The sequence below is a fragment of the Dermacentor albipictus genome, chromosome 2, assembly GCF_038994185.2.
Source record: "Dermacentor albipictus isolate Rhodes 1998 colony chromosome 2, USDA_Dalb.pri_finalv2, whole genome shotgun sequence".
Classification (NCBI taxonomy): domain Eukaryota; kingdom Metazoa; phylum Arthropoda; class Arachnida; order Ixodida; family Ixodidae; genus Dermacentor; species Dermacentor albipictus.
Genome location: NC_091822.1, coordinates 6,174,195 through 6,184,520, shown reverse-complemented (window position 1 = coordinate 6,184,520; position 10,326 = coordinate 6,174,195).

Genomic DNA, 10,326 nt, shown 5'->3' with positions numbered 1-10,326 from the left:
GTAGAAAAGAAGCTTTGGTTTCAGGTAGTTGGTTCATCGCGCAAGTGTATGCATAGCCGCTTGCGAAATCTACGGCCGTGGAAGGGATATGTGATACAGCATGGTGCCTTTCCCAATTTATGATTTAATTCTTTGTCTTTTCCTTGCACTGCCCTGCCTGTATGTATGCTGATTTCGCCTTTGGTGCATCATATTCATCACGTATGATTTTTATTTCACGTCTAAAGCCGCGCTATACTTCAGTTAGATTGCATTTTCAAAACGTTGCAATAACTGATCGTGTAATTATGCAAGCTGCTCCTGAGAAATATACCGTTAATACCGTAATGCGGAATGAAAAGCTACCGTACATTACAAAAAAATTGATGCGCAAGATTGTAATGCCCATGCTCCTTTTATTTTTATACTCATTTTGAGACAGACTGGATAATATTGTAAATGATATTTTATTTATTTGTGAGAAGGTGTAACGGATTATTCCCAACAGCACCAGGAAACTACTTTCGTGAGGACGCCAAGCGTATAGGAAATATGGCACTCCTCTGTTCCGCTTTGAGACCAGGCGAGACGTTGCTGCAAAACCGTGACAAGACACACGCTTTGAAAAATTGTGTGCAGTCCATACATGAATAACTTTATGTAAAATATTTGTTACGAAAACTAGATCTGCGGCCTCACATGAGAATGTAGGACAGATTTCTAAATGCACTGTACACCCAGCCAGGAACATCCATAGGTTGAACAGGACATTATCGAATGAGCTGCTGTCTTAGAATATGCGACAGAAAAAAGTTTATTGCACAGTTTACCTTAGCAGCACCATGCTTTGCAGCTTATCTGGTAACCTCTGCCGTGTAAGTGCATGTGTTTTGTGTTAGAAATGCGTTGCTGGCCAGTAATTTCGCGCATATTTCTCTTCGATCGCAGTGTCAATACTTTGTAAGTTTGTGCTTGTCCTTTCTCTGTTTAACTTTCCATTGCACACCTTATTTCTAAAAAGAATGACCCAAGTGAAAATAAGGGATGTATCCACACTGCAATACTTATTAAACTTTAGAGATTATACCTAAGTAATAATACAATGTGTGTTGTAAACTTCATGGACATCTTTGTAATCTAATTATATGTGTGTCGGTATATTTCTCGAATTATTACTCAGTTTGTTTTGTGAAGAATCAATAAAGCTTTTGGGCTGTCAAGAGAAAGAAAATGATTCATTAGAGCAACGCGGCGACTACAGATTACATCCAATTCAAAGGAGCTGCGTATGAAGCAATAAAGTACTTTCCAAATGTAAGTATTGCGAATCCCTTCTAACGTGACCATGGCTCTACATTGTGAGTGATTTCACTCTATCGGGAAGAGTACTAGCATTCTGTTCTGAACGATCACAATCTCTCTGTTTGGAGTACAAGGACTCTGTTTGGGGGAGAAAGAACACTCGTTTTATAGGAGTGCTATTACCCTTGTGGGGAGAGAGTATTAGCACTCCGCGGAAAAGTACTAGCGCTCCCTTGCCGTGGAGCAATAAAATTGTGTCGGGGGCAGTTGCTCTGCTGTCTCTCAAAGGGGGTCGATCTGCTCTGAAAAAGAGTTAAATATGAGACAGGCAGATACCCCCTCAAAAAGAGTTCCCGGAATTCTTTGTTTCTAGAGTGTAGAGTGAGAACAGGAGCGACGTAACTGCACTTCCGTACGTAAAGGAAGTACCCGCCTAGCAACTGATTAGTGTTGTGACTGTGCTATGGGAAGTCCCCATTTCGTGTGGACTTCTGAGAAGCAGCGTGCATATGAGGTGCGGCGAATTGCTCTTCTGTCTGGTCCACTCTTTGTAGGTGCACGAACTAGTGGCACAAGCCAAGTAGCAGGCCGTTGAAACACCTTAGGTAAATAATTAGCTAAAGTACATGTGAACGTGGCCACCTGAATAACTCCAAACTACGTCGCGATTGGTACTTGTTCTAGTCATTTACCGTTTCGCTGTCCAACAACCTTCACAGCGTAGATTGGGGACCATTTTTTTATAAGGGAGTTCGGTGTCGGAAGAAATATCCGGAACTACCGTAACATTGCTTCTGGAACCCAAACCTCGAATGAAACGTCATGAATTTAAATGTCTGCGAAAGTATCTATTACGAGAGGATCATCGTTCACGATCATCGTATCACCACGATCACCGAACATCCCACAAAATTTCACATAAGCTTCTAGCAAATTAAAAATCTCACATTCAAGAAAAGGATTAATGAAGCAGATTGTACATTGCTATTTTTGAGAGCACGCACAAGTTAGACTAGGTTAGGTTAAATTTATAGAGTGTACTTGGTACAGTGTAGGACAACATTTGGAAGCCTTAATTTTTACGCGGCATCGAAAGAAACCAGTGTTCACAATGTCTTATGAAGCCCCCGCAGGGGCGTCTGCGTAAGCAAGCGTTTTGTGGGTTGCGCCAGCACGTACCCGAGCACACGAGGGTTGGCACCTCCCAAGTGTAGCCGTGCGTGGCTTAGCCGTGTCTGGGGAAAGGGGGATCCTGGGGGTTGAGCCGATGCTGAGTGTTTGGATCTTTAAGGCGGTGGACGCCACACACCTATTTGGCCTCTGCTTCACTTAGACGGCACCTCCAGACTGACCCACCTGGAGGAAATCGGCAGTCACCTCTTCCTGTCCACTTCAATCTTCGGCTTTCTCTCTCACTTTCATTTTTTCCTGTCTTCTCTTCACTTCTTACTTCCAGACTTCCAGGTGGCAAGGTTTACCTGGTGTAGCTATCCAAAGTTGGGTATCTTATATTAGGTTATAGTGACTATATATGTACGGCTGGCGTCTTCGTTGATTTTAGGCTTCGTGGCGTCGCCTTGGGCTCGGTGGTGGGCGGCTGGCATAGCTAGCAAAGTGATATTTATTTTGATGGCTTTTTCTTCCTTCCCCCGACTCCCTGGTCGCCTTCTTTCCAAGAGAGGGCGCACCGATGACTCCCTGAAACGTTTCGGCCAGACAATGAAATTCACCCAAAGTACCATGTCTTAAGTTGTGGAAACCGTGATAAAGCTCCAAGAACGCAATCATTATTTGTTTTCGCAAAGTCTCTTACTGAGAAACTAGGTCCCGGCTACAAGGTCACAAAGATGGCCAGCGGTGATCTGACACTCAAGATCAAGAAGAACATTTCTTCCCAAGAAGCGCGAAAGCGTGTTTCTTTCCTCCATACCGCAAAGTATCCTGGTGCGGCGCTTTAGGGGGGCGGCGCCGCAGCATACTGGGACATCAGCCCGGCAAACAAAGAGTGCGGCCACGGCAGTGCCCCCAGCCCCCCAGGCGACAGTAGCGAGTGCTGCTGTGCCGTCTCTAAAGGAGGGCCCATCAACCTCTGGGTTGGTGGCCACCAAGGCTCTGCTTTTCTAGGCAACGCCTACCTTGAAAACACCCCGCTCTAGTGAGCGGAAGTCCAGCGGCTCCCAGGTGTCGATGGACACAACCACAAACCGGGTGGCGCATGCAGCGTCTCGGGAGCGGCACACATCTGGTGACCGCTCCAACAAAGAGAAAACCCGGATCACGGGGCTTGGAAATGCTCCATAAGCCAACTGGCTCCTATTATTGCACAGCACATTAAACACAAACAGTATGGATGCCCAAATATTACACTAAAACGTGAGAGGTCTTATCCACAACATCGATGATATCAAAGATCTCTTGCAAAAATGCAATCCAAAGGTGCTGTATGTTCAGGGGACACATCTTAAAGCTACGCAAACAAACTTTCTCAGGCAATACGCTATCTTCCGGAAAGACCGAGATGAAGCTGTTGCATCGTCCGGCGGAGTAACAATAATAGTCGACAGAGATGTTGCTTGTAGGCAACTGCAACTCCGAACATCTCTTCAGGCAGTTGCTATCAAAGCAGTGCTATTCAATAAACTAGTTACCGTCACGTCTTTATACATCCCTCCAAGTTATCAACTCTCAAGCACAACATTTCAAAGCTTTATTGATGAGCTCCATCACCCTTACATAGTCGTCGGTGGTCTAAACGCGCATAGCACACTGTGGGGCGGCTCTCGCTGTGATGCGAGAGGACGGCTTATGGAAAACATCCTATTCTCTTCAAGTTCCTGCTTGCTTAACAAGAAAAAGCCAATACTTTACAGCTCTACATACAAATCATTTTCTTCGATAGACCTAAGCAGAGCGTCTACTACAACTGTGCCATATCTAGAGTGGGATGACATTAATAACCCTTATGGAACTGGTCACTTGCCCATTGTTCTGAACATTAAAAAACAAAGTGAGTGTCCTGCACATGTTCCTCGATGGAAAGTTGAATCAGCGGACTGGATGAAGTTTCGCGAACACAGCTGCCCTGGAATGGTATCTGCGAATTTAGCCTAGACGATGCAGTAGCATACATAACAGCGTTCATTCTTGAGGCTACACTAGTACGTATCCCCCAAACAAATGGGTCACCCTCGAAACGACGTATTCCGTGGTGGAATGAGGAGTGCAGGGAATCCCGGAAAAAGCAAAACAAGGCTTGGAATCTCCTTCGTAACTCCCGAACCGCAGATAACCTAATTAACTTCAAGTCGATTAAGTCAAAAGGCAGAATGATCGAATCTAGCGAATCGTCATTGCACTACCAAAGGGCAAACGCCCTGAAAGTTAAGCCAGATGTTAAAAATCCTTGTCATTATACTATATGCGACTTGTCGACTACTAGGCGGTTTCGTAACTGCCCAGCCACTAGGCCTCCTCTGTCCCTCCGGTTGGAAGCACTGTCAGAAAAACAGGGGTCCCTCTTTTACAGAATGTCCTAATGGCTCCTACACGGCTTCCACCACCTTGGGAGTAGCAGACTATCCAGTGTGACATCTATTTCTTAGAAGTATCGAAACGAGCCCTGGAGGCACAAATATATTAGCATTTTCTGGAACTTAAGGAGAAGTATTCCTGGGATGAATTTTACGCAGATGCTTCGAAGTCTCCTGCCGGTGTTGCTTACGAAGCTTTGGGACCCTCATTTTCAACATCTGGAGCACTAAATCCACACACCAGTATCTTTACAGCGGAAGCATGCGCTATACTTAAGGCTATTCAACACTGTAGCTCACAAGTGTCGCTAAGGCTATTGTCTTCACAGACTCATTAAGTGTTGTGAGAGCCTTAATTAGCCTACGAAAACAAAAGAACTCCGTTTTGAACTAACTGTATGCCTCGTTGTGCTCCGCAAACATGTGCAACCAAGCGATCGTCTTATGCTAGGTATCTGTAGCTGCTTACGAAATGACTACGTCAGTGAGCTTTAGCGACACAGATGGGAATACCCCCATCCCTGCCACAGACCTAAAGCCTTTTCTGCGCCGTGAATTAAGGAATCATTGACAAGAAGAGTGGGATACACAAGCAATGAATGAGCTTCACATGGTAGAACCAAAACTGGGGAACTGGGTAAGTGGGAAAACAGTGCGGTACCAGGAAGTAGTTCTTTGCCGATTAAGAGGCCACACATACGGTACTGACTCTTATCTCTTGACTCGGGGTGATGGTCCAACTTGTAGTAAGTGCGGCAATTGTTTGATAGTTCGCCATGTCCTTATTCAGTGCCCTGCAATAAAAACAGAGAGGAAAAAGTATTTCCCTTCTGGATATCGCGAAAATATACCCTTTCACCCTGTATTTTTCTTAGCCATGAACCGCTTTTTAGTCTGCAAACAATCTTAGAATTTTTAGCCTAAACCAACACTTTGAAAATAATTTGGCCATGCAACTATTAGCGCGTGACTAACAGCCCTGCATTTAAGGGCTCTCTTGGAACTGTGGTGTCATTGTTGTGTTTTGTTGCATCATGTCTTTACGAAAGTCCATTGTGATAGCCCACATAACTACCTAGTCAGCGTCATTATTTTAGCACCTATATATTTTACGCCACTTAAAGCGACAGGCTTTAGGCCCTTCTACAGCCATGCTACATCTACCATGAGAAATTCATTGAGCACGGCATCCACAATACATAGTTAACATTACCCCTTGTCATGGCGCTCTTTGGGTAAACCTTGTCCTTGCGCCATAAAACATCACACATCATCACCTATTTCGAGAGCGGAACACTTAACGGCAACCACTGTAGAATTAACTGTCATCATGCGTACTTAGAGCACTGCGCGTCAATCAAAGCTTCACTGTTGCTTCTTGTACACATACGCACATACACATCACATACACAACTGAGCATGTGTTGGTGGGCTAGTTGGTTAAGCATGATTACAAAAACGGCGCCGAATAAAACAACACACGTGCTGTCTCGTGTTTTCCCTTCTTCGTGTGTTGTTTTATTCGGCGCCGTTTTTGTAAACATACACAACGTTCATCACTAGCGCCAGTCACTTACGGATTCACCCGTCATAGCAGACTCATATTCAGCATTTGCTCTATGGACCACACTAGAGATCAACGATACTGGCACTAGCATGTCGTATGTAACGGCAGAGCAGTCTGCAAGAAACACGTACAAAGACGACACATGTAAAACCGTATGAACGCTGTCTGTCGCTGCTTTGTCCAGCCAGTTTCAAAATTTGTCTTCTTCCTACATGTTTTCCCTTTCTTTCTTTCTTCCTCCCTTTTTTTGAGCGCAGTGCATTCTTTGGCTATACTTCCGTGATTTAGGCCCACGAAACGAACCAAGCCCAAACCAAAGCTTTATTGCCGCATTTGTCATTTGAATAATCTAGAGGAGCAGCACCGAAATGGAATTCGCGAGCATTTGGCCGTTTCACTTGGAACTGCGAACGAGCTGGCATACCGTGAGGCCTAAACAATGATCGTACGATGCGCCTGCTTTTCTCGGAGTGTCTACTTTCGCAAGGCAATATTATTCATGGTAAACATAAAACCCTTAATTTGGGTTATCATAATATTGGGCTCGTAGGGGGGGGGGGAGCAATAATGAAAAGAATAGTTCAGCTTGAAAACAAAGAAATAATAAGAGCAGAAGTTACAACTGAATACATGTTACAAAAAACTCAGTGCTCTTCCACTCTGTGAAGAAGGTTGATTAGCGAAGCTGCGTATGTGGGCCCCTTAATAGCGAACTGCACCTCCACCGCGGGTCGGCCCGGCATAGCACTATGTTCAGGATCGGCCCAGGTATGGGGAGTGCTTAACGCCTGCTTCATCTCCGCCACGGGTCGGCTCCGCATTGCGCTATCTTTGGGAGCGGCCCACGCATGGGGAGTGCCTGACGCCTGCTTCAGCCGCGGGCCTACCCGGCATTGCGCTATTTTCAGGATTGGCGGATGTATGGGGAGTTTCTTGCTTACAACTACAACACGAAAATAGTACTGGATGGTAGAGGTATACAGCTTAGCTGTAAAAAAATGTTAAATGCACAAAGATCAAGGGCTACTCCTGTCCATTATTGCACAAACAAAAATGACGCAAAACACAGTAAAAAGAAAACAAGTGCGAACAATGTCCAACAAATCCGACAAGGGCGAAAGAAGTTACTTCGAGTGTAACACAGCTGACAAAGAATAGAATAAAGCAGAGTTTCTACAATGCAAGATTATATATTGTATGGTATCGAAAACTTCATTTATGTATTTAATTTTTATTTATTCATATTGTCAGCTCATGACGGGCCATTACAGGAGTCGATTTAACACACATAAACAGAGAAGTCCATTAGTGCACTTGAACACTGCACAAAAAAGAAGAAAAACAAAATGAAGCAGCACTGCTGATATGAAACACATTAACAATATAATTACCCAGAACATTTTGACTTATTATGCCACAATAATAGTACAGAACATCAGGGTGCATCAGGGTACATACGGCAATGTATTGCTTCCAAGAATGCATTAAGTGATTTTATTTGGACAATTGAATCAGGCAAAGAGTTCCACTGCTGAATTGCCCTTGGAAGAAAAACTATACCTGAAACAGTCATTGTGCACTGTGGAAAGAGGTATATACATGCTATGTCTCTGCCGTGATGTTTCCTATGTCTTGATTTGGAAGTACTTATCGTATCTTATTTTGTCAATGTTATGAATTACTAAGAACATGAATTTAAGCCTTTCATGCAGCGTGCGTTTTTGCAGAGGTGGGAGCTATGCAAGTTTACATAATTCAGTTGGAGAGTGAAAACGGCGGTATTTTTAAGTATAAACCTAGAAGTAAGGCGCTGGACCTTCTCTAGATTTAGACAGCTACTTTGGGTGTAGGGATCCCACACTATTTTTGCGTACTCAATTATGGGTCTGAGCAAGGTTTTGTAAGCTAAAATTTTAATTTCAGGGGAGGCACACTGTAGGTTACGTCTCAGCCCCCACAATAAGTTCTTAGCTTTTGCACAAAGCTCATTTACGTGAAGACTCCAATGCATGTAGGGTGAAAATATAAGACCTAGGTGTTCATATTGCTTAGCTCGAGCAAGTTCATGACCGTTGATACCCTATGAGAAATTTGCAATAATATTTTTTCTAGATATGGACAGAAAACCCGACTTAGTTGAGTTAAGCTGCTTTTGCCACTGATCACACCAGCTCTTAATTTTCTGTAAGTTAAGATTAAGGTCGGCCTAATCACCTGTTGACTGCATTATCTTGTACAATATGCAGTCGTCGGCAAACATTCTTATTTCGGTAATGGCGTCATTTGGCAGATCATTTATAAAACTAGGAATAAAAGGGGCCCTATGACACTACCCTGGGGTACCCCAGATACCACGGGAGATAAACAAGGTTGCGGGTGTCGCAGTTGAACATATTGCTCTTTATGTGCAAGGTAGGAAGTAAACCACCGTGTGAGGGAAGAATTTTTGAATGTAACACTGACTTTAAGTAAAAGCTCTTTGTGGGACACCTTGTCAAAGGCCTTTGGAAAGTCTAAGAATATTATATCAGTTTGGCCGCGGGCATTACTTTTGCTAGGAAGGTCATGTAGAAGCTCGATAAGCTGAATGACGGTGGACAATCCTTTGAAAAAGCCATTATGCCCTGTAAAATTTAATTTATGGTCATCTAACTAGGTGAGCAGATGCTTTGATACAATGTGTTCTAGCATTTTAGAAAAGGTGCTCGTGAGCTATATCGGCGGGTAGTTGCTAGTGCGAGAGGCTCGACCACCTTTATGAATGGGCACAATTTTTGCGTGCTTCCAGGCAGTCGGAAAGCAGCCACTAGAAATGGATGAATGAAAATTAGTGTTAAATACTTGGATGTCGAGTCGGCATATTTATAAAGAAATTTATTGGCGGTTTCATCAGGGCTGGGACTTTCTATTTTATATTACCGTGAAGCAACAGATTGAAAACGCCCTCTTGTGTAATCTTGATATTCTGAATAGGAAGTCTGTCCGCATAATCATTAACGGTAGGCAAGATACCATCATGGATGGTAAAAACTGAGGAAGAAAGGAGTTAAATACCTCCGCTTGATCCTGGCTACTTTTGTCTGTGTGCATGCTACATGACTTAGCCGTTGGATTCAAGTACCTCCGAAACTTATCTGGGGCTTCCATGAGAAATCATTTCAGCGTTGAGTTATAAAAGTTATCTTTAGACGTCTTCAGGTTATGTCGGAGCTTTTTGCCGAAAAGATTAATGTCATGTTTCTGTTCGATACTAGGACTGAGGGTGCAAGCTTAAAGCTTAACCATATTCAGGTCACGCTAGTTTCCTAGCCCGAAGCAGGTCGCTCCCATGTGGAGACCGAAAGGCCGCATCGTGCACCTCATGAGCGGCCCATGTCTGTTCTATAGTTCGGAGCTACGGAGAGCCGCTTCCCAAAGCTCGTTGGTGTTGTCCTTGCCGTCGGGTAACGCGGAGCACCGCCAGATCATATGCTTTAGGTCTGCTACGCTACCCCATCGCGGGCAAGTGTATGAAGCCAATGCTTCGGGAAATGCTTTGCTTACTTAAAGGTGATTGCGATAGGTCGCCGTCTGCAAGAACTTCGGGTCATAGCTAGGGGTCTGTTTAGCTTGTACATGTACACGTGTACTTATCTTTCGCGGGCGGCCGCGTTTCGGGGCCTGACAGGTATTGTCGCACGGCGCGGGACGCGCCTACATGTGTCCGAAGTTTCTGGAAAGTTATCGATGCTTCTATCCGCTGTCTGTCGTCGCCGAACCTTGTGGTATCTGATTTTATCGCCTTACGCGAATGGTGTAGAACTCTGTAGAAGGCACGCGGGTCCCAACAATTAGTCTGGAACATTCGACGACTATTGTATAAAAGCCGACGCACTTCACCCGCTGATCAGATTTTCGACGATCGCCGACCGTGTTCGCAAATATTGTTGTGCTATTAAGTGTAGCCTG